At 42.0% G+C, this 26,312-nt stretch overlaps 1 protein-coding gene across 1 annotated transcript in view; it reads left to right on the forward strand.

Moving 5' to 3' along the window:
* Pdk1 (Phosphoinositide-dependent kinase 1) overlaps positions 1-26,312 on the forward strand; it is a 744,020-nt gene that overhangs the window by 419,848 nt on the left and 297,860 nt on the right. The window lies entirely within an intron of this gene.

A 26,312-nucleotide genomic window follows, 5' to 3' on the forward strand; every position in this document is an offset into this window, starting at 1 on the left:
CGCGCGCGGATCGGATCGGATCGGTTCGGATTGGATCGGGCGCGAGGCGAAAGAATCCCGGGATCATTTACCCCGTTCACTACGGTGCACAGTCTCGGGCAGAAACTAGTTCCATCGGGTAAAAAGGAAAATAGAAAAGCGACTGTCGGCTAGAGACGCTGTTTCCTGTCTGGCCGTGTGTATCGGGGACTCGGCTCGCGGGGGACCTTGAAAGGCACGCGAGGAATCCGGCTCCGGCTCCGGCTCCGGCGAGCGTTCTCCAACCGAGTTTCCTGCTCCCGCGAAACGATAGAGCGCACCAGCTCGCGGATCCACGATTTTTCGACCCAACAATTCCTCATCTACCTCTTATCAACCGCGGTAAACGCGACATTTCTCGTCTTCTCCCTGTACTGCGCATCTTTATGCAAAATAAAAAAATTTCCAAGTCGAATGTAGGGAACAGAAGGTAAATTAAAGTGTACTTCTACTTCCGGTATTCTTCGTAAGTCTTGGTGTAATTTAAAGCAGTAAAGAAATTAGATTAGTCTGCGAACGTCGATATACATATTATGTTCAATCTATTGAAATCTTTCAAGAAAGATATTTTAATATATTTTCTGCTTTCAATTTTTAGGTGTACAAATTAATCTCTAGCCCCTTATCCATGAATTTACTAATTCTTTGAAGAAAACAAAAATAAAATAAAATAAATTTAAAAGTTTAAAATGAATATATCGTCCAATGTGCTGGTTGAAAGATTTGACTTTTGTGATATCCTCCAATTAATTTGTGCGATAGAAACATGCGCACAAAAACGCAACGATCTCCGAAACCCTATATTCAAGCAACATTAAAATCGATCACACTGTGTGATAAATGAAAGTACTAACTGAGAAGGCAGGAAGTACGAACGTGATTACGGGTCCCGATAAGGAGAGATCGATTAAAAAGGAAGAGATGTCTTTTGGCAGCGACGCGCCGGCAACGATGGCCGTCGAAATCGTTCGGCACTTTCAAATTCCGGAGAGGATTGAAGAAAAATTCGTCGAAGGGAGGGTAGATCGCGGCCGGCCGATAGTCGGGTCGCGATTTCTTCGTTTTCTTTCGTTTTCTTCGGGGCGGGTTGCGCAACCGGCGCGGCAGCGTGAAGGAATCTCCGAGCTATTTCGAGCGGGTCGCGCCGCGAGTCGGAGACTTTAACGAGCGAGCAAGACGGTCGGTTAATTCGAAACGGCGCGGCTAACACGTTCACTGCCTTGTCGGTCATGTATGAATGACATCGTCCTCTGTCAGGGTAAAAAAAAACTAATTTCTAGTTTCATTTCTCCGGGCAAACCGACATTTTATTAAGACTGCAGCTCTAAACTGTAACTGTGCCGATTGGACTGCTGATTTTACACAGAATGAAAATTTTTGGAGCCAAGTAAAAGTCTTCCTTCCTTTCATAATTACAAGTTGAAAATAATGTGTCGATGTCCCTGAATTGCCTTTACGTTTCTGCTATTTTAGATTGAACCTAGTCGCATTTGTCATAATTGCATAAAAGACCTGTATCCAAAAGCTGATACAACGGTTCTATATTATAGTATTGTACACACGACAAATTTGTATAGATCCTTTATTATATATAGGAAGAGAGAATATGGCTCTAGGAATTTATATGGGAGCTTGCAATTTCCTTAATGTATAACGCAGAAATCTGTACGACGCAGTGCAAAAATCTGGTGCTCCCGGTCACGTATTGTTCGCCCGCATAAAACGGACCATGAACGCGCGTTGGCATCTGTGTTACGTTTATACCCTTACGTGCGAAAACTGACGGCATGCATACGAGATGTCCGAAGATTCCAATGACCCCATTCAAGGATAGTTACACGGCCGCTTTCTGCCGCCTACTATTTATAGGTTGTGACCATTCTCACCAGAACACCATGTGCCATTTTTTTTATTTTTGTAAGTAACTTGTGGATTTTATGTATTTGGAACAAAAATAGGCTAGAGAAAATCTGGGCTATGATTTATTAAACCTATTATAAAGGAAAAAATATCTTTTCATGCTGCTTCTCACGATTAATGCAAAACTTTATGCTAGACACTATAAATTGTGGCTATTGTCACTAAACGCCACGATTCTGTACCATTTGGTGTCATAAGTCGACTGATTTATTTGATGTATTTATGTATACGTTCATTAAAATTATTACAAGAAGAAATCTATGTTTATACTGTTGCTCGCAATTAATGCTAGAACATTTTTATTTTGCATTAGGATTCTAGTTATATGTAATAGAAACGGTGAAAATACATTTTCTTTTAATATCGTTGGAAATTAATTTCCCCTTCATTCTGAATTTTTGTAAAATAATATGCAAAAGATGCTTAAATTATATAAATTTCTGCTGTACTATGATTTTATTGTATGAAATAATATGTGGAAGAGGATATTGCTATGGGAATTCAGGCTCTGCCAGTGGCCGTTCCATGTTACGAACACAACAATGGAATCAGGATGGGAACAGATGGGATACAGTGCGAATGTAATACTCTTTATTTGGCGATAAGTTCTGGAACGTGTCCGAACCGAGAAAATAGCTGGGAAACTTGAAGGACGCCGACGACGACCTTAAGGATGCAGAACAAATATAGTTCGGTCGCGGTAGAAAGAGCATTTGTATTCGAGTTCTACGAAGAATTAGCCCTAATTAGCAGACTCTCTCCTTTTCCACGTATTCCGTAATAAACTGGACAAGTTTCGATGCAAATGATATTTTCTTGATCTGTTTCTTTTCGCGGAGCCGACCGGGAATGTTTTAATGACTCCCTTGAGAAACTTGTCGGGGGAGAAAAAAGCGTTCGCCATGAAACGATTCTGGTAATTGTTGAATGCATCAGTCAGCAGTGCTTCGCTTTTCGCCAATTGTATACTTGCTGGCAATTAGTAAGCCGCGTGCGATTTTATACATGCGTCTCGCGCACAATTCACTCGCGAGATCGAAACATTCAGAAACGTGAACAGTATTTTTACTTTTATGGTAAACCGTAATTTAACTGATCAAATTTTTATTCTAAACTTGCCACAAAATTCGGGATAACTCCGAGGACATCTTGAAACATTCCATAACTAAATGTCAAAAATAATTTTAATACCTTTGCCGTGTCGGGGAATTGTTAGGTTGACTCGACTTGAAGGTCGTCTCGAATCTTTGCTGTAGTTGTCAAAAAGAAGATATACACTCAGGGTCCACTGTTACTGTTCGTGAGGTTCCACAGACGACATATCTCGCGTGCTTCATTATTAGATTAATCAGGTCCGAAGAACAAGGACAATTATTCGGACGTATTCGCGTGAGTCAATAATAGTGTGCTGCGGATCCGACGGAGAAACGGATGATTCTGAAAAATTTTTAAGTGTACTTTATGATGTATTAGTATTTTATAATGTAGGTTTAGTATTTGAATGTACAACATTGGATACAAGGTTTTCTTTCCTATTTTGCAACTTCAAGTTTATGATCCGAACGGGCCGGGTGACAATAATTTGCTAAGTGCACACTATTTGCCAAGTGCTATTTTAAAGTTTTATCTCATCATGTACGAGGAAAAATAGGAAAACCGAGCGCGTTTCCAGAAATAACGTGAACACATGGTAACCACGCATTATCACCGGAATAGTCAACACTTCGCGCGACAACAAAATTTATTTTTCCCAACGTTTGCGTTCGCGCGAAACAAATTTTCGCAGTATCATCTCGCGTCGACAGATGTTTTCTACCAGGAAAACACGAGAAAACATCGCGGGATTTCCAAGTGGCGCTACTCAGATAGGCTGCCGGGATCGGGATAACCCTGAACGGATTCGGTGGAACCGCACTTCCTTCAAGGAAGTGTCCCTATCGCGGGAATATTCATTAATTACCGGGAACGCGCGATTTTTTTCCTCGTCCGTGGCCAGTCGAAGGTTGAACGTATAAAAATATTATGGTTAACGCGAATCGCGACTCGCCGCTCCATTTATCACGGCTCGTAAAGGGGAAGCGGCGATGACCATCACAGTAAAAATGATCGTGACACTAACAAAATATCCTTCCACAACACCCGTCGACATTTCTTCCGAGCTTATGGCCACGAGATTAGAATTGTATAAATACATACTTATTTATCCGTTTTTCGAAAGAAATACGTTTCCAGAATTTTTACAGCTATTCTGAGCCTCTGAACTTCTATTTTTCCTGATGACATTTCTAACAATTTATATGGTCAAATGTGTGCCTTTATTCTCAAGAAATGTTTAGTAGGAATAAATCCTATAGGCCAGTCAATATTAAATAATTAACTGCTTAAAGGTGTCTCCTACATTTTTACATTTCCATTAAAAAAAAGAACAAGACAACGTTTGCAGTACTTTAAACTTTTTGGCGGACAAGTATATGGATTTTCTAGAAATTTTTCTATTTCCTAAGAATGAATTCTTTAGAGTTCTGAATAATAAATAATTAACTGATTAGCTAATGTCTTGTTAAAATTGTAAGTTCAATATAAAATCTACAATAGTAAAATTACTGTTGTTGATAATTCAAGAAAGATAACGTGTCGGGGAAAGATAAAATAGCAAGGACTGCTTTGCATAAGTGTTGTTAATCATACAAACATTGTATATAATAATGGAATTCAAAGTATTAAGCATGTTGATAGCCAGTGGCATTTTTGCAATGTTCAAGGTTAAAACTCGACCACAAAAACGCTTCCGGCAACTTGACTATGGAAAGACTAATCGCTAAAGCAAATATTACTATCTTTTCTCGTGTTCTGAGAAACTACGTTTCAAGGATTCAATACATTTTTTAACTACCAAAGGCGTATCTATACCCATTGATTCATTATTATTTACACGATTAATTTACTAACATGCAATTTTAGAAGCATGCGAGGTTTATGTCACCGATATGGCCTCAAAGAATTGACCCTTGCAATCAATTGGCGACTCAGAGGCTTCACCAAAATTCACCAACAACAACTTTTGCATAAAATTCGTACCAATTCAATAAACTCCAAAAAATACAAGTGTTAAATAAGGGTTAATACAAGGGTCAAGTTTGGCACCTTCATAAACTATGTGCGTGTCAGGACCCATTTCGCAAGCCTCGCCATTTCCCCCCACAGAAATGTCCCCGATAACCCGTTCGAGGAGCGTCGCAGTGTTCTTTTGTTATTCGATTCGGCGTTAATACTCGGAAAGGACGAAAGAATGCGCCGATAATCCGGAGCCGAACACGGCCGCGATTGTTTCTCAAAATTCGTACACGGTCACGGGGAAATACTGCGAGAGCCGCCGATGCATATTCATGATCGGCAACGGCGAGCCGAGTCCGCGAACGCGTGCGAAATAAAAAGAGCAGCCGCCGCCGCCGCCACCGTCAGCGCCTCACCGGTCCGCTTTTTGCAATTCGCCAAAGGCCACGTGTTTATCGCATCCTTCGCTGTTATCAGCTCGCCGGCCCCCGGATCGCCTCTTCTGTTCGACTGCGTTACGATTGTTCGCGAATAATCCTCCGGCGTATACCTGAAAAGCGTCGGAACGTTCCTTCAAAGATCCGGCGCGTTCGTATGTACTATTCTGCGCATATTTTTCGAGACTGTATTTTCTGAGATTTAATCTTAGTCTTTGCAAAATCATAGGCATAGATCCACAGCCAAATTACGACTGAAAATCTTTGGAAACGGACGAACAATTATGTCCTTCTCTGCGAATAAAAATACACAGAGATCCGCGCGAGTCCATTCATCGGATTTTCTGGGCTAGGCTCGGGTTCATCGAAATTCGCGGAACGTATTGCAACGGTGACGGTGCAGCCGGTTGGTATCGTTGACACACGAGCAGATCGGCAGACGGGAAAATCAATGGTGGAGATCGATGCAGTCGGAGGTCGATTTTACGATAATATTTACGATCCGGTGGCCAGTCGAGCGACAAATAAAAACCGAGAGCCTCGGAACGAATTGTCGTCGACGAACCCGCGACGCGTCGCCGACGACAGGTTTTGACGCGCGTTCGAGACGCAACGCGACGCGAATAGGAACAAACAGAGAGGAGCGTCGCGAAAAACCGAAGCAAAAGCCCCCGCGGCGTGATCGTCGTCGGCGGCGTCGCCGTCGCGATCTGAAATTATAATGCGACTCGTGGAATCGATGATCGAGAAAGTTTTCACGTTCCTCGAGGGCTCGCCGATCGCGTTTCGCAACGCGATTTGCATCCGCGAATAGCGCCGGGATTAAAACTTTCCTACGGGATACACCCGGTAGCCAAAGAAGTTTATGCTTCTCTTTATATTTGCAAACGCGCACGCGTGTCGCCAAGGAATATCGAATTTTCGATTGTAAGAGTGTATCCATTTTCATTTTTATACTGTTTTTGCTATAGAGTAAGGGACCCAATTACTGTGCCTATATTAATTACACGCTCAAACGTACGTAGTAACGTAGAAATCTAAAATGCGACAGTCGATGTGCTAATTCTTCTACTGAAATGATATCGACGTGTGTTGAAATCAAGACATAAATCCTTCTTCGTCCACGATTAAAATGTATCGCATAAATGAAGACTATTTTACATTGTTAAACGTAATATTAAGACAAGAACTTTGTCGACTTCATTTTTCAGTCTTGAAAGGAGAAATACATATTCATTATTTTTCTAAGAAATGTTTCTCACTTAGAATTTTTTAAAATTTACTTGCATAATTTGAAGGTTTGTCACAAGTACAATTCCCGGAATAATGTCTGCTTTGAAGGGGAAATAATACGAAGAAAGACAAGTATATTAAAAGATACTGTATAAAATTTAAAGTAATAATATTTTACTAGTTTAAGTGCGTTTTAAAAAACATTCTACGTTGCATGCATTTTAAACTATTCGTTACCGGCCTTCATCAATCCTTCATCGTCTTCGAAGAAACGCGAGGCAAACTATTATTCAAAATGCAAAACCAGATAGCGACGACAAAAACATTTCTCGAAAACTTTAACAATCCAATGAACGCAATCCAATAACTGAAAATCATCTAAAACCAAAATCTTTATAGCCTCGAATAAAATTGTAGATAAATCGGACATCTTTTCTTTACGATCCACGCAGGATCGTGACTGCAGCACACGCGTGTGACGCCAGCGACACATGTCGCGGAGTAATAACTATTTCCATGAATTACCACGAATTGCGGACATTACGAATTTCGCGCTACTGGAGAAAATATTAAAAAGAGTAGATAAAATTGTATTATGCTAGCACCGGTGAATCCCCGGCGAGCTAATCTCGATGCGCGCAAACAATTGTTCGTAAGGCAACGGTTTTAACAGCTTGGATCTATTGTTAAAAAATAACCTCGTCCAGGTGTAATAACCAGAGAAGCTGATTGTTCGAAGCTTCCGAATAATTAACGCGCAGATCGTCGGGGACCAGTGTCGCAGGATCACACTTCCGTTTCACGGAAACGGTGATACATGGCGCCAGCGTTTCCAGGCACCAGTGGAACGGTTAATTGTCTTCGTGGAAATCCCCGGCAGTGAATCCATGGTAGCCGCAAATTATCATCGTGTCTCTAGCGCTCTTATCGAGCGATCTACACTCGTAACATATTTTAACAGAAATAAATACGTCTCCTCTAGGAATCCTTATTTTATCCTGCCGACGCGCGAGTCCTCCGTAACGCCTGGAAGCGTCCTGTGATTTATCGTGTCTGCGGAGTTTGCACCGTTCTGGCAATTATCAGGAAATACAGGATCATTTTCTATACAACGTTTCCCAACACCAACGATGAATCACTTCCAATCATTTTCACTTAACGTTCAACCAAACGACAGCCTTAAGTATGCGCGACGTGTATGTTGGACGAATATGTTTAGTTTAATATTTATAGGTCTTGTCCGAACTGAAAGATTTATTTTCACGAACTTATCGTATTTTTTCGATTCAATGGTTACTCCTTCAAACTCGAAGGTTCAGAACCACGAATACTTTCACTCACAATCTTTTAAAATCGAAAGATGTTCATAGATCGACAGGGCTGCTTTGACATATATCGAGACATTACTGTACTTCTTCGATCCACTGTATGCACTGCTTTAAAAGTGAAGGTTTAGGACCGTGAATACCTTTACCCACAATCTTTTAAAATCGAAAGATGTTCACAGATCAGCAGGGGTGCTTTGACATATATCGAGGCATTACTGTACTTCTTCGACCCACTGTATATCACTGCTTTAAAAGTGAAGGTTTAGGACCGTGAATATCTTTACCCACACTCTTTTAAAATCGAAAGATGTTCACAGATCAGCAGGGGTGCTTTGACATATATCGAGGCATTACTGTACTTCTTCGACCCATCGTGTATACTGGTTGGATGGTTTAAATTCTAAACTTTTGGAGCACGATTATTTTTGCCCACAAGGCTTGAAAATCGAAGGACGTTGGTGGCCCCAGTGAACAGTATGCACCTTCGTTGCGTTATTCGCGCGTTGCATTCGCGAGGGAATGGCGTCGTCGTGTTACCAATTCGCGTTTCAGCCGGGACGTTTCCGTCCCGTCGCCAAGATCACCGAGATAGCGGATTAATCCGCGCATTCAACGCTTTCCGGTGCTCCTTTGAAAAAGCTCGTTTTGCTTTGGTCCCCCGGGGAGGCCTGAATGAAACCGCGACCCTGTTGGCGTCGCGGTGCCGCGCGCCTTCTCTGCCCTTTCATCCTGCTGCCGTCATCGTCGACGCGATAAGCGGCTCTGATAACGGACGGAATGCACTGACCGGATTTCTCGTCCTGCTGGAATTTCCGCTAGATTCGCAGATACGCGCTTTTCCTCTTGCGGAGAGCTCTCCGCGACTAGTAATTCGCCAGGATTATTGCAAATGGTTCCTTCCTTCTGGACACCGTGCCGGTGATTAACTCTCCTGTCAGCTCGCGAAATTTTCTGGAACGTTCAGTCAACTTAATGGTGCCCCAGGGTCTTTCGCGACCCCAGAAAATTTTCGGACTTTTCACCGATGTGTTGCGAGACGATTGCAAATGTGAAATTTCCTTAGCTTCTTTTATATATTTCGAACTATCTCGGTAATGTTTTAGGGAAAACAATATCCGAGGGTTAAAATTTATATTCGTGCATACTTCTATGACGCTAAAGCGATTCGATTAAATTGCATTTGATTCGGAAACTCGTTTCTCATAAATCTTGCGGAGAATTCTAAAACTTCAACAGCCGTCATAAATTCCTGAAGTTTCTAAGTCATAAAGTCGTTCAATCAGCCCGTATCCGTCTCCCATCTAATATCGAACGACTCAATCGTTGCGCATTGGTTGAAAAGACTGGACAAACACAGGAAGCAAGGAGGTAATGGCTAGTATTGCTTGATGATCGGATTACTAATGATTAGTATCTAAGAACCTGACGATCGAGTTACTAATCGCTAGCCCTACCCTCTCCCTTATTTTTTCGATCTTCTCGAGCAATCAACATCGATCGATAACATCGCAATCTTATCGTGCTTCTTGCGAATTCCGTACTTTTCGTCGTTAATTCCTCTTTCCGTTGTTCCGTTATCTGTACCACTTGCAATATTAATCACTAACAGCTAATTACCTCGTATCAACATTTGCCTCTCGCTATAATAACAGCATTAATAATCTACAGCTAATCTAAACAAGTTCAATTCGGTTTATTTAAGAACAAAAATTTTTTAGCCTCGACGAAATAGCATAAATTCTATTTTTCTGTTATCGATATTTAATCCTTCAAGAAAATATACCGACAAACAAGTTTTCTTCTTCTAGAACAGAAGAATTTTCTTTTGAACAATAAAGAAGGTGCAATCGTTATGTAAGGCTTACAATAATATAAATTTTTATTCGAGGTGGTGGGGTGCTCCTAATCTAATTATCCCGAGTGGTCGTCGAAGGACGGAGGTCATAGTTATTGAGCGGTGGACGTGACTTTATGGGACTATCGGCGGATGAGAAATAATTAGGGCCGTTGTCGCAAATAAATCTTTTGTTTCGGTCAATTAATGTTTGGACAGATGCTCGATCGACATGGGGAGAGTCCGTGCGTTTCTGTTATTGATTCTTTTATTACGGTTTAGCGTGGCACGGCTATTCCTGGATTTGTTTAGAGCGCGTTTTCCCCATCCTTAACTCGATGATCGTTACAATAAGTCGGGCCAGGTATTCCGGTCGGTATTGGGTCATAAATTTTCCCCCTCGTAAAAACGGAACAGTGGTTTACGGAATTATGGGAGCTAGGAATTATTTAAATGTAATCGGGTCACGGAAATCAACATATGTCCCCGATCGAATTAACAAAGGCTGGGACGAGTGGGGGTTGAATGTTCCATCTGCGATTTTCGTGACACGAATGGGTCTTGTGTGTTTCTATTGGGTTATTAAATTAGTCATTAATCCCATGAAATGAATAATTCATAAATTGTTTAATTACTTCTTCGATACTTCTTGATTGCTTGATACATACTAACTCGATTATTTTTATAAGTAGCAACTCTGAAGAACATTGTGCAATATTTCGTCATTTTTACCTCTCTGAATTAAATAATATTAATCATTCGAAATTGGAATGATGGAGCTTGTTTATTATTTGTTTCATTTTAACCCGTCGAAAGCTCAGAAAATTCCAACGTAATTTATTCCTTCTGTTTCTTTGTATAAATATACTTTGTTGATATCATATTTTCTGTGCGTTCATTCGACGCATTTAATTTGCACAATATGATTTTCCATTGCGATTAAATTCCGCATTCTGTAAAAAGAATCAGCAAAGCAAAGAGTTCGTTAAATCCTGTTCGGTCGAACAAAATTATTATTAAAATAGCGAGCTTCGGTATCGTTATTGCTTCTGTGAATTAGTCTAAAAAAATTCGAATTTGTACAAACAGGCACAGATTAACATTGACTGCTACTTTTTATTAGACTGCCTACACATTCATGAACCTAAATATAAAATAGAGTCGTGGCCATTAAATCAAATCCTTATCGAACCTATAAAAACGGAAAAAAGAATATGTCCTCGTTAAATCGTCTCCTTAAATAAAGATAAGAAACGTTTATCTTTAATACTTTCCCAAGATAGCCTAACCTCACCTCTTGATCTTCTCACCTCTAGATCACCTCGAATACACGCAACCAATTCGTCATTAACCTAACAATTAAAATAAAGGGAGTGTATACTATGCAGCGTCTAAAACATTGCTCTGTTATCCGAACACTTGCAGCGGCTCCATAAAGTTACAAACAACTATGAAAAAAATCTTACATAAAATATTAAGTGTTAGTTGTAAAGAGGAAGCTTCAGTCTTCAAGTCTATGGTAGATTCAGTCACGAAAAAAATTTTTAATAATTTTAAAGACGCTTCGATCAATAACATTTTCTACGAAAAACATACCCACAGTTTTCCATCTGTTATATCATGCAAAAAAAGCTGGAGTATAAATAATTACTGGAGTGAAAAAGTAAAGGCTTCAAGCTTAAAAATGAGACTAGCTTCATTATTGTACGATTTTTATTTACGTAATTATAACAATTTGAATATCGATGATTTTTCGAAAATTTTACGAAATTACAAGAACGTAATTATCGAAAATTTGATGAAATGACCGTAATTTAAATATAAAACATTGATGGTAGATCAGCAATTTAATGTTTAAATATGTTTTTTGAACCCCTGCACGTGCTCCCATTAATTTCTCAATGCCTCCCCTGCTGAGCAGATCCGCGAGAGAGAACGAAGCAGAAACAATTCAGTATAATGAGATTTTAAGTAACCACGATGAATAGACCACCCGGTGCATGAAGCACTTCATCGTGATCGGTCGAATCAATATTTTAATGATTACTCAGCGGCTCGGCTTCTGGCGAAAAAAAAAAACACGTAGAGTGGCGAAAGATAGTGCGCGCGGGAAGAGCGCGCGTGAGGGGTTGGTTGAGAAGCAGCCACTGGTGGGCGTGTCGATGCGCCATTAGCGTGTCATTAGAGCGTCATTAGCGCGCGATACGCAACATTGAAGTGCGCCCGCTGTTTATTATTGAACATACTCTCCATCATCGCGAGGGGCCGCGTGTGTTCGGATAATTGCGAGTCTCCGGGACGATTCCGAAGGTGAAGTTCACCGGGACGGTGAAAGATAGCTAATTATAATCGATCCTCGTCGAAACTGATCGACAGCTAATCCACTCGAGCTCCGAGTAACGGCCGTTTATCGATCCCATCGATCGCGAAACATTTTTATCCGCAAAACTCGAACGCGATAAGAACGCATTTCGTGCTATCACTAATCCTTAGGTAGCTATACAATTTTTAACCGTTCCAAAAGTTTAGACATCATTGATTTCATTTCATTAATGTGGGCTTCGATCACTCGAAAATTGCGAGTACAGCGACTGAGATAAAATATTTGAAGAAATTTTAGACATTTTCAAGTTTGGTACAAGAAAATTGAATTCCTAACATATCGACATAAAGAACGTAGCCCTCATAAAAAAATTGTAAAAAATTAACAGTGGGCGCAGGAGAGTGTCAATTATCTTTCCGAGTAGTCTAAGGGCCCCAATTTCCGGTTACAATTAGCACGGTTCAACCGAACAAGCAATTCCGCGCGCGGCACATTAAAGGAGCTGTTTCCCGTAGTTCTTAACGATGACGTCCCGAAGAGGATGTTCGAAAGCCGACGACAATGACGAAGATCTCTTAATCTCTGGAGAGGTTTCGCAAACAAACACATGCCAAGGCGTTTTATACAGCTCGCCGTGAATCGTGCATCGTCGTCGTCGTCTACGCGAATCGGAACGCGTGCGTAAGTGCGCGGATGACGATCTTCAGCAAACACTCGATTGTTTGTCGGGTACGCGATGTTTCATCGCGACTCGGAACACCTACGAGGAACGTCGTAAAATATTCAATGACTATTTCGATTCGTCCGTCGCAGTCGCATCCGAGTACGCCATTTCTCTTTCACAAGACCGAGTCAATGTTTAGAGAAAACCTGCAGACCGTGTCTTCTTTGAATACGCAACTTCGTATTTCATCAGTGGAAATCATTGTGTCGGGAATTCTCAAATGTTGTGCCATCTGTCAAATGGGCGAAAGTTCTTTCGATTTTCAATTAGCTCTTCTCAATTTCTCGATGGTTCCATGCTTTATGAGAATTCTGGTTGGAACTCGAGAAATTTTCTGGCCAGCTTCATATTATGTTTTGTAATAATTTTTTTTTAAAGGAGAAATAACTGACATTTTTATACGAAATCGTTCTCAAAAATTCTCCCCAAATGTATTTTAACACGTTAATTTAAAACGGTAAAAATATTAGAAGAAAAATACTGTTACAGAATTTTCTTAGAATTTCTATTTCATTTCAGTTTGGTGCAATTCAGGTAGAAAATTCTCATTTTCATAAAGCTCAGCTGTGTCTAGTCACACAATTTAATTGAATTTTAAAATAAGTTATATTAAAAAATTGATATTCCTAAGGAACGGTAAAGAGTTTCAACAGTTTCGAGTTTCAAAACAGTTCAGTGTTTCTACCATAAAGAGAAGATGTATTTTTTGTTTTAAGAGAACAGAAATAACCAGCAAAATGAAATTTGATCAGACTTCCAAGTTTCTGGAGCAGTGTTAATAATTCTGGAGCGAGATCGAACAATCTCACGTCCATGGTCGCGGCGTACCCTTTTTAAAAAGTAGTCGGAAGGTAGTCGCTCGCAATTATCGAGGGGTAGGTAACGAAAAAATGTAACGAACCCCCTGAACCCTCGTAACTCGATTACCATCCGCCTTTGGAAAATCTTGTCGGGGTTCATTATCCGAGTGTTGCCCCGACATCGCACTTCACTGCTCCCTTCCTTCCCTTATGCATAGAAACCCAGGGTGGCGAGAGAACGGACACCGACGCGTGTACACATTCTAGGTACGACCGGAGAGAGTTTTCATCCCCCTGCGTGCGCCTAATTCCGCCATTTTTATACAATACCTTTCGCCGACGCGCCGCGCCAAGTCTGTTTCCTGAACAGGAATGAAATCGGACGACCCGTTTCATTTCACCCCCGAGGAACATGGCTGGCGCGCTACATACGCACGGGGTGCTTTCATCGATCCGTGATGGTATCATCGAAGTCATTAGCTGTGCACGGACTGCGGACTTCTTGCGCGTTTATGGTCCATTCACTAAATTACGCTGTTAACCCTCGGACGCGCCGATATTCTTACTTATACAGGGTGTCTCGCCAGACATTACCAGCTTGATTTACGTCCGTATTATTACTCGCAACGAAAAAAGTTTTGATGGAGATTGAACGGCTTCAAGAGATACAAAAATCGGTGTTATTAATTTTTTTTTCGTAGATGAACGCGCCAAGGACTCGTGATAGTCAGTGGAACCCTATATTTTTGACGCAACAATCGATAAGGCTTTTTAGTCTCTGTTTGTATGACAATACTACCCTAATCGAAATTTCTAATGATAATGTCGAACGTCAAGGTGGTAATATCTGAGACACCCTGTAGCATCGATGATGTCTAAGACTACTGGTTTATCTGTGAATTTTTTGGAACATGTTTTGAATTTTCTCCACTTACAATTTAATTTTACAATTCAAGATGAAATATAATTATGAAAAGAATATTACCAACATAGAGACAAGATCCCCGTCTTTTCCAGTAAGAAACACTGAAAAAATGAACACATTCGAATCCCCTTAATCCATACAGAGAACAAAATTCTTTCCACGAAACCTAAAAAGACCAACCGTCGGGCCAAGCAACGTGCTTCTTCAACAAATTGTAGGTGTCCGTGCATTCTGCCGCAGACCGTTCTACAGTCTTTCCGCCAGCACCCCTCGATCATTCAGCCAAGAAAGCGGCTTTAAGAGGAGTTCACAGTCTCCTAGGAATTCCGCGTTTTCCTCGGTTTACAGGAATAAAAATATTTATCGTTCGCGAGCACACCTGCCCGCGTCCCTGGCCGAGGAACCGGCCAATTAACGTTCCAACGATCGTCAAGTCAAACCACACGTAATAATTCAGCGGCTCTCGGGCAACGAACACGGTCGACAAAGCTCCCGCAGACGGTTGAACGGATTAAACGGATGAGAAAAGTTTGAGAGCGAGCGTGACGGCTAACGATGGGATGAGGGTGGCCGAACACGTCGGAAAACAACGACGGAAAACCGTCGGAGACGGAGAGAGAGGGAAAGAGAGAGAAAGATGGAGGTGGAAGACAAGGGCGAAAGTACTTTTTGAAACGTAGCTCGTAGGTGGCGAGGTATTTGCGTTGGGTGGAGAGGACGCGTAATTATATGGCGGTGATTAAGGTCGTGGCATTTCGTGAGAGGCCATTAAGGAAAGTTTGAATAATCCGCGGCCGGGCGGGCGTGAGCGCGAGCGTCACGTTACGTCGCATTCGTTATCGCGGATTTTTGCTCCTTTTGGTTCTTCATTCGCCTAACGCGCGGCGTTCAACAAGAATGTGCACTTTCTGCGCTCCGGGACAGGCGGACTGAACTTCTTCGCTGAAATTAAGGGATCCCTTTGATCTGTTTCGAACGAAATTAGTGAACAAATCTAACTACGCTCATTTTAAAGGGCTTCTAACTTCACCTCTATAAATTGTTCTTTCTCTCATAACGCTGTCACGGTAGAAGCGTGACGAAGACCGAGAATAAAGATGTTAGAGTCGATGTTAGAGTTAGAGTTAGAGTTGAAAAAAATGGTACGATGATCTATCTAGGCTCATTTCAAAGAGTGAAAATTCTGTTTTCATCTCCAATTATTCTCTTTTTTTAGAATGCTTTTGTCACAGGAGAGCGATAAAGTTGTCATCCACTTTCGACGACAGAGTCAGATTTTACAAATTGAAATATTTCTGCAGAGTTTAACAAAATTTACTCGGTCTACGATTGATTTGACGATCGGAGTGTCCTGTTTGCAACGAAATTTGACTTGCGATGTGTTGTTGGCGTTTCATCGAATTCTGAAGCGACTCGCCAGGCTCGTCTGGTTGCGGGGGTGGTTTAATTTGCACGTGCGGCGGTGTGCCCGCCTGACCGACGAGCAAACGAGAAAGAAAACGAAATGGTGGGTTCCGGGGCGACGATTAAGGCGCTCTCGGTCTGATTAAACACAGAGCCCGATGGAGGTACAGCTGGAAAACGAGGCTGCGCCAATATTGACACGGCGTGTTTGGGCCCTTTTAGGGGACCGATTAGGTGACTCCGCGCGCGTCCGCGGCACGGCTTGTGCAAGCTCCTAAGGAATTCAAAGGCGAGGTTCCGGCCTTCGCGGCCCGCACTTTAATTCTACGCTGCCGGAATCGCCTCCGCCTCTCTGTGTACACTCGGCCCACCGTCGCAATATTTGGGTAGCACTTAATGGGTCTCCGGGAAATTTACGCTCTCGCGGGTAGAACCAGCCCCCCGTGGATCCACGTCCGCCTTTGATTCTACGGGACGGCTTCACGTTTGCTCGCTTCACTTCCGGCCCAATTATTTTCACGCTACGCCCCGAACGCGGAGAAATTCTACTAATAGAATTTTTCTGTGAGTTACTCTCAATCATAAAACTGTTCTGGCAGACGTAGATAAAGTTGATACTGCGGACTTTTATGAAAAATAAAAATTGTTTATATCGATCGCAGGAGCTGCATATATTCATTTCTTGTCTGAATAATTTTATGGAATTCATTACAGCGCGACAGTATTTTTAAATTTCCTAAATGTTTTTACTGTTTTGCATTTGATCTGGTCATATTTGCATAAATGTATAACATACGTGCATAATTTTATGCGCGTCAGCTAGGTAATACTCTGACGCTGATCTGAAAACGAATAGTAGGTCTAACGAGTGGCGAGTCTAACGATAAATTATGCGAACCGTGATAGGAAGTCGAAGACGCGCCAAACCTCAAGTAATTTCGTTATCTCCTGTTTTTCCCCGGTTTTCCTTGTATCCAGGAATTTCCGTCAAACTTTCCTCAAGCTGTCTCCGATATCGCTCGTCTCTTTGTCCGATTTCAGCGCAGCGAAACCACGTTTTGCGTCGTCCTGACGCCTAATCAACGCGGAACTGATAGCACAGGGGAGTGTTGTTATCACACTCCGAGCGGGTTATTACGATTCCGATTGTTCTCCGACGCAGTTCTCTACCCGCTGATGATCGCCGCTCGGCCGATGTTTTTCTCTCGTATTCGTTCCTCTATTTTTCCATCCCCCCGCGGCGCGCATTAATATTCGTGCGTCAAAAGACCGGAACGAAATACTACATTGCGGTCGCTGAAGTCCAAGAAAAACGTTCCTGTACATTAATTAACAACAACATACAGCGACGCGATACAAACCGAGTTATAAAAGATTCTTTTACAAACGCTGAACGTTGTCTGCGCGCCACTGTGTTGTTACATTAATGCCGCAGATACTGGAATGTTTTTCCGGAAGTCAATTAGTTTATGCAAATCCACCTTGAAGTATTCCAATAGCTTATCTCTATTTTTACCGTTAATAAATGATCTTCTGCGCGTTTTTCATGTTTCGCGTATGGTAATAACGCGTATGATTTATGGTTTCCTATGGTTTTTCAACATTCTTCCATTTGTTTCTACTTTGTTTTCGAACGTCAATGAAGGCTCTACGTCTTCGAACGAGCTCGTCGGAAATTATCTCCTATATCGCAACACGAATAATATTAACAAAACGATAATTTTCTGTGGATCGATATATAGGTACGATACAACATTATAATTATGGATAAAACACCCTAGTCATTATATCCCTCTGAACAATATTCGAATGGTGAAATATAGTCGGTATTACTATTATTACTACTGTAATAAAAGAGAATCTGCTAAGAGTGAACCAAAACGTCATAAAAAAAAAGTCAGCTCGACAAATTACCAAATAACGACGGTAACAACAACTACATTTCTAGAAACCTCATCCGTAAAAGTGAGCATGAACAAAAACAACTGAACCAATTAAATAATTGGATCTACAGAGATGGCAGCAACGATACAGAAGAAGCTGTTCGCCGACAGAACCGAAAATTATACTGTACGTCTTAACAGCTCAACAAATTACCAAATAATGACAGAGTAACAACAGCAATAAATGCTAACGCGTTTCTAGGAGCTCCGGTGCTAATCAAGCGAGTAGTAAATCGTGCCGAGGCGTTGCAGCAGGGTGGTCGACAGGGGGTTGGCCGTAAATCAATTTCGATTTACGTTCAAGCCTCCCGACGGCAGACAGGTATCAAAAGTCCTTACGCGTTCGTTAGCCCTGCAACACGCTCTCTTTTCGTGGTTTCGGGTTACCGGTGTGTGGGAACTTCTCGCCGAGAACGGCGTTGTTGTGCCAAAACGTTCGATCCGGCCAGAAATTCCGCCCTCGGCGGTGGTTCGGCGATCGCTGGAGGGTTGGAAGAGGGTTGGCGTCGTAACTACGGCACACGTAACACGTTGACGGCATAATAGAAACGAAAATCAGTAAAAATGAGTTACACGACACCGTGGCACGCCGGGGGTGGCTGTTGCGGACACGCGAGCCGGAAGTTTCGGCCCCGTGTTCCCGGTTCAGGCAAATTACAGGTGTACGGGCTCGTGACAAGCGCCCCACGGACGAGCCACAGGGACCTTTTGCAAGAACGCGAAAATATATGTATATATGTGTGTATATGGAACAGAGAGGCAGAGGGAGAGAGGAAAAAATGGGAAAGAATTTGCCAGCTATAAAAAGCCGATTGCACCCGCGTGTTCCAGGAACACCGGCGATAGTTTGCTGTGCGCAGATTGCGTCTCGTTATCGAGCCTGCCCGATCGAGACCATTCGCCGGGCGGACTATGGCGAATTTATTCGCGAGAGCTTTTAATTTATAGCGAAAGGGTGGACCGAATTGTTTTATCCTTCCGTGAACCGCTTGGGAGAGGCTTTACCGGGGCATTTGTGAAGCCGGTTGGAATGTGTTTATGTTCGGGATTTGGTGGAGTTGTTTGTTGTATAGTGCGGATGGTGGATTGGTGGATTTTGAGGCAGAATAAAAAATGAAATTCTTTGATAGCTGAACTCTTTTCATTTTAGTCTCCATATTTTTGCTGTGAATGCATGAAATCCACGATCTATTAGATCGTTTGAAGGGTTAGGAATTGAAACATGTTCGGTTAACGTATTTAGACAGCGAGAAAATGTAAAATTTACCGTAAAAATGCATAAGCAAGAGCAGAAAGTAATGATTTTATGAACAAGAAGATAATAATGATGATACAGAACAAAATAGTGGACTTGGATTCGTTGCTGTTAGCCAAGGTCTGCAATATTGACTCTTTAAATGTTTAAAGATTGCCACTTTCGTACACATGCTACAAAGCCATTTGAATACTGACTCGAAAATTTTATGCACCATTAAAACCAACAAGGCATATTCCACTGACTGTGACATTCTATGCAGTTTCTGAAGTCATTGATTGCTACCCTCGTATATTTTATTACTACCTGCTACGAAAACGTTCAGATTTTATAAATCGTTAACAGCGACGAAGGTTAGACATTTTCTTCCGACCTTGACATCCCATACATTTTCTACGGACATTACCGATCGATTTAAGGAGAAAGGCACTTCTCCAACGATCTCTCATATGATTTTCCCACGCGAAAACAGTAATCGGCGTGTAATTGAGGAATCGGAGACAGGTCAGTATCAGTGGTGGAAAGTAAATGGTACACAGTGGTGCTTCGAATGTACAGAGCCATTCTCCTGATCCTGATTCCGAACGAGATACGTATCACCTTTCCACGGGACACGAAGTATTTACTTTCTATGATCTCAGGATACTCTATTGAATCACCGTGTAATTGGAGTACAATTTCATCCTCGTAACCTCTATCATCGGTACCCAGACGGCCATAAAACAAGACACTATAGCAATCTGCGCGACGTAATACGTGAGGGGGCGAGAGGTGAAACGGTGACCCGGAGACCTTCGCGATCAAGGTTCTGCCAATTAGACTGAAGGACAAATGAATTGGTAACATTGTGCTCCGACTATCTTGAAAAAAATCTTCGTTTTGTTACACACATTATCACTTTCTGCATGATTTTCATACGTTTATTGGGGATCTTACAAAGCTATAGTGAACGAGCAAACATTGTGTCCCCGATAAAAATTCGTTTCACATGTTTCGCATGTATTCTAGCTTCGTGGACGGTTTTCATACTTTTTCATTAGCAACATAGCGACCTCAGTATCTCTGAAAAAATTTCGCGCATATTTTTCTACTTTCTGCTTCCATCGCGTACCTTTTGAACCATCTACTTTTACAATAACGAACGTACATAATGAGTGAATTAGCAACATTGTGCCCGGCATATCTCCCAAAAATATGTAACACATTTTCCTGCATATTCCTTCGTGGGCTACTTTTGCATCTTTCATGCAGGCAATTAAAATGCGCAAACAAACGTGTCAGCAACATTCTGCTCCACATACCCGTGAAAAGTACTTAGCAAAATTTTTCTGCGCGTACATTTCCATTCGCGACGGCGGCGACGGTTGTATTTTCCCCAGGACTGGTTAAAAAGCAGAAACGAGTAAATTTTCGCTGACAATACGCGAAAAGCGGCTTGGCAGGCTGGCAGAGGAGGCCTCGGCCTCTTGCTACGTCGCCGATGATAACGAGCAACGGTACTCGCACGCGTGCATCGTCAGCTGTCGTCGTCGACGTACATACGTCGTCGACGTGCGCGAAAATTTGCCGTTTCATTCCGCGAACATAAAAGGCGCCAGGCCACGAGGCGCTTCGTTTGATAACGGATCGCGCGCGTACGCGCCGTGGGAAGCCACTGATAACAGGACCCCGCTGTTGCACGTGCTGCTCGAACCAACACGACTCGATGCAACGCGATGCAACCTGTGCGTGCATCGGAACATATGTGCACCGAGATATCACTGGTCGTTGATACGCGAGCTCGAGGTTTTCGTCCCTTGTCACCTGCACGCAATATTATAATGGCCGGTGATATCGAGCCTGCACACTGCGGCATACTGTAGACAAGAATCCAACTTATTTTTCATCTAATCGTTGACATCATCAAGGAAATTACTAATAAACATTAATTCCCGAGAAAGTCCGTAGAAGATTGGTTAGAACTCAGTAGACAAAATCTAGTAGAGAATAAGCTGATTTATTCGATATACTGTGTTTACTCTATATATGTCACAAATGCCTAGCCGATAAAAGTCCCAGAACTATCCCCACTGCCTGGGGTATACCTCGTGAGGGGCCAAGAAGCTCGAGAGACCTCTAAGAATTGTATCAAAGTGGAGAATACTATCTCCTGGCCGATGTATGTCCGCGGCTAGACCCGTGTTTTGGACATATATCGAGTAAACATTGTACATTGTTGTTTGCTGACGAGTGTTGAATAGTGTTTGTTACAGCTTAAGTAAGGAGAATGGTTCTCGCGAGAATTTTTCTACACATCTTCCAGGATCTGCAAATGTGTAGTTCGTAGACTAGAGTTAGGGTAATTTACGTTCGCCAACGGTATTTATCTCAACTACAGCCTTCATAGTTGCAATATTTTATTAACACTGAGTGCCGCGTCAGTCATAAGTTACCGACACAATGTTTTAACCAAATTTGAAAGTCAATTTTTGCTACTATCTATTAACACTTTGCTGGGGGTCTAACTTAGGTACGTACATGTTCTTGGGAAGAAAATTGGGTTGCATAGTGCCAGTGGAGTGTTGTAATTTTTGAATTCGAATTTTTGAATGTTTATAATAAAAATTCCATGAAATTCTGACGGAATTAGTTTCAGGTATAAATGGGTTAAATACATCCTCTTGGAACATACGGTGAGAGATATTGTCACAGGAAAGGTATAATAATTTGTTTCTCGTGATATGCAAAATCATGGTTGACAATAGAATTTTTATAACTTAGCTGGACTTAAATCGAAGAAAAATGAAGACGTATGCGAACACTTTCTGCCGTGTGATCGATTGCTAGCTGACTAATTAAAATCCTAGAAGCACTGAAACAAATGACGGTAATTCAAAGTGCAAAATGGGTAATGGTAAACACGATTATAGTAAACAGTTTTTTATCACCGTAAATATAGCCACGTGTAGCAAACGAAATGGCATTCAACGAGCTTATCGCAGGAAAGTTCTACGGCCTCATATTTTCGTCTAACTACATCGGCGAAATTAATATTTATACACTTACACACGTATACACATCGAGCCGGCATAATCAGCTTTTTGAAAGATCATGAATAGTTATGGGTAATATTTCAACCGACTCGTCAGGCGAGTGCGTTTGAGGTCGAGAATGAAGGAAAAACCATTGTCGATTACGTTCGACGGTGTGCGTAATTAGACAAAATTGCGTTAGAGACTGGAATAACAATCGACGGTGTAAATGGATGCCGATCTAACTGAACAAATCGGTACGGAAAAAAGAAAGAAAGCAGCAAAATCAACGGAATCCGTTTGTGTCCGCGCGAGTGTGCGGGAGGGAGGAAAAAGAATGTACAACCGGAACAGAAATTCTAATTATGCGTTTGATTCATTAGTAGTAATGAACTCTCAATTAAGCGATCAAGCAGGCTCTTTAATTATCCAGGCGTGGCTCGACCGCGGTTATTTTTCTCGGGGAAAACCAGCGTGCGAGGCACGTCGCGTATGTTTTGTCACGATTGCCCGGGCTTGCTCGAAAATTTCCACGTGTGCGCCTTGCACCGGTGCCATTTGTTCAGTCGAGTACGTGCGTCAATTCCCCGTGAAATTCAACCGACCTGTTATGTGTCTCATGTATATGCATGCCCGGCCAATTCAGCGTTTTAACCGCGATTTCCTGGCCGCCGGGAAAACGCGCGAGAGCAACACCTGAAACACGCTCCTTCGACAAGCAAGGTGCGCCCTTCTTGAAGCCATTCTCGCATTTCTGCATCCTACTTGCGCGTGAAATAATTGGTAATTGGTAATTTGAAAGGTTGGAAACTGCGACAGGCATTTCTTAACAATTTGTTCGGGACCTGCCTGGAGCAATTTCCGCCCACCTTTCAATTTGAGTTTTTAACGATTAATCTGAACAGATATTCTAAATCTCTCGAGTAAGAAAAGTACACGAGTGTTTCCCACCGATGACTAATCGGGAAATCGAAAGCAGGTGCCTGAAAACACAAATTAAATACGTACACGCGTAACAATGGGTTAATATGGTTGGAATTAATATTGAAATAATCACGGCGTCGTAAATCGAACGAGAGATACGAAAGCATAAAACCGGCGTTTTACAATTGTAATGCAGGAAGCCTTATCTGCACAGGAATTAGTAGAAAGTTGATAACCACGCGTCGCTGCGCGTTTCGTGGAAATTTCAATGACTACAGATATAGAGCGTTTTCGATCTGTGTTTCGCGTGTCAAGCTGACAGGTTTTCCGCAGTTTTCACACGACCCGCCGATTCGAGTTTACAGCAGCATCTTGCTCCGGATTCGATTCGATCATAAATCCCTTCTGCGCTCTATTTCGCTAGAGTTTATCGCGCGGTTCCGGTGAAACGCCCTTTTAAACGTCCAACGGTGCCTGTAAAGGACAATGCAATTTACTTGATATCGTTCTTCATCCCATAGAAAATTTTTTCTGTTCCCAGACCGGCTTCCCTACCGTTTTCTTACATAAAAATCAAGCCTCTGATAATTGGGAGTTCACTCCTCGGAAGATTTAACCTCCTTCCATTCCTTATTTTATTCCTTTCTTCTTTTCATTGCTCTTCTTTTCTTCTTTACATTTTTCTTATTTTTATATTCTCTTAGATTTTTTTACTATTGTTTCTTCTACTATTTTCTAACATGAAAATCAAACCTACGATAATTTATATCTATTTAATTTCTCAAGAGAATCCGTTTCATTCCGTTTCTTATTTTATATTCTCTCTTGCGTTATACTTTATATTATTCTTTTCTTATCTATTTTGCACGTCTAGTTTTCATGTCTTATTCCAGTGTCATTTTTTAATATTATGACGTCTGATACGGATTGTCAGATTCCAAATAAATGTTCGATTTGATTGACAGAGAAAATTGTTGTTTCTTCTACAATTTGTTGAATAGTTGAACACGGTTTCCACAAGTCGTCGAATCGGTGTTCGACTGTTTCTTTCAGCTATCGACGTGCCATAAACTACGACACCTAGTCGTCCAATCGATCAAAGTTCCGCGTTTGACACGTGTCCAGTTAATATTCATTACAGCTCACTGAAATGCTTCTGTTTAATCTCGTTATACAATGTGGACGGAAATTTTCATAAACTGTTGCATATTCCGATGAGTGCTAATGCTCGTGGCTCGACGAGTCAAGAACTTTCGAGAAACATACACATTGTTACTCTACCCAGCCTTCGTTTTCGGTCAACTTTGCCAACAGTTTCAATTTTAATCTTTTACGCTCACTAAGAACTGTGATAGTTTCGTATGAAATATTTGGATATTTTGCAGTCTTTGGTCTTTCTGCACTTCTTATCTTTTCTGTGCTTTCTGTACTTTTTGCACTTTTCGTACTTTGGGACTTTGAACTTCTTGGACTTTTTGTACTTTTTATACTTTGGATTTTTTGGACTTTTCATACGTTAGATTTCTTGGAATTTTTGGATTTTTTGTACTTCTCATACTTTGTACTTTTTGTACTTTCTGAATTTGTCAAACTTTCTCTACTTTTTGTAATTTTCTGCTTATTACACTTGTTGCGCTGAACACAGTGCGCCATCTTTGTACTTAATACTCCAAGATACAAATACAAATTTCTGACAGTTATGATTACACGAATAAATTGTTAGGACATATATAAATACAAACATACAACTGAAGAAGCATAGCAACTCATTAGGTCCCAACACCCAACGACTCATGTAACCAGTCACAAAATCCTAGAGTCCATCCCTAGACCCTGAAAAATACACTTTAAAAACCCTACCACCGCCAAAATCCCGAAACAACAGTAATCAAGCGGGACTCAAACGACAGCTGGATCCCCCAGCATCAATCTCAGCAGTCTCGGGATTCCTAGAGCATCTAGGGGAATTCCTAGAAACAGGATTGAATGAGGCTCCACCTCGATCTCGGCACGAACGAGGAATTAATTGGTCCGGGGTTGAAGCTGGAGACGAGGGTGCAGGACGATGATGAGTAGAAGAAGAAGGGCGTGTAGTACGGAGGATCCGAGGGCAGGATCGAGGTTAACAAAGCACAGGATCGTGTCCGATCGAAATTCGGGGCTTCCTTTTGTGGTGGAGGCCAGGTAGACTCTGCCTTGGGTATCGGCTGGGCGTTCAACAGGTGGTTCACGATTGTCATCACACATGTGCGGATTAACCACCTCCTTCTCTCTCCTCTCTCTCTCTCTCTCTCTCGCTGGCTCGCTCTCTCACGCATTTCCCGTGGTGCCCTCCATCTTCGTCCAGCGTGCGAGTCGGAGCGTGCGCGCAAACACACGCTTCTCTCGCATACTCATCCGTCTATTTGTCAGGCACGCTCGCGTGAACTATCGGTGTATACATGCAGGAGGCGAGAGGAAAAGAGAAAGAGAAAGAGAAAGAGAGAGAGAGAGAGAGAGAGAGATGCGACGATGGGTTGCTCGAGACGGTGAGCATATGTAAGGTTCAGAATGTAAGTGCATTCAAGAGGTCCTTGCCTTTTCGCCCCGTCATTGGACACCAGTTGCTTGAACCTCCGCGTCAACCACGCTCGAAAGCCCCGTTCCCGGAGCTAAGATCGCGGGATAAAGCGGAAGCGTTTGGGGATGCCACCCCCGCACGCCCGTAATTGCCCCCGTTAACCCTGTTGCTGGGATTTTGACGCGGCCCGCGCCGCGACCCGAACTACCCCGTGGCTTTCTTATTGTTTTCAGAGCTACCCCCGATCCTCAACCCCTTATCAAACCCTCCAGAGGACGACCGGGATACCGACGGACACCTTCGAGAACCTTTTCCACCCCTGGGTCAACGATCTCTCTTACCAGTCGACCAAATGTCTCGTTGTTTCTCCATTCTTAATATTCTTCAGTTTAATTCGCTCTGGATACATTCAATCAAATTGGTGGAATTTTTCTATCTTGACTTACAACATATTTTTCAAGAAATTAATTTATCAGACTGAATTGAATGGTTGTGTTTATACGATAAAAGCGAACATAAATCTTCGTAATTACCAGTTGCTCGGATTCACTCAGATTCACAATTATGGCAAACCGTGTAAATTGTTGCGTATGTATTTTTCATCCAACCGTGACATTCC

Source organism: Halictus rubicundus, chromosome 9 (assembly GCF_050948215.1).
Source record: "Halictus rubicundus isolate RS-2024b chromosome 9, iyHalRubi1_principal, whole genome shotgun sequence".
Lineage (NCBI taxonomy): Eukaryota > Metazoa > Arthropoda > Insecta > Hymenoptera > Halictidae > Halictus > Halictus rubicundus.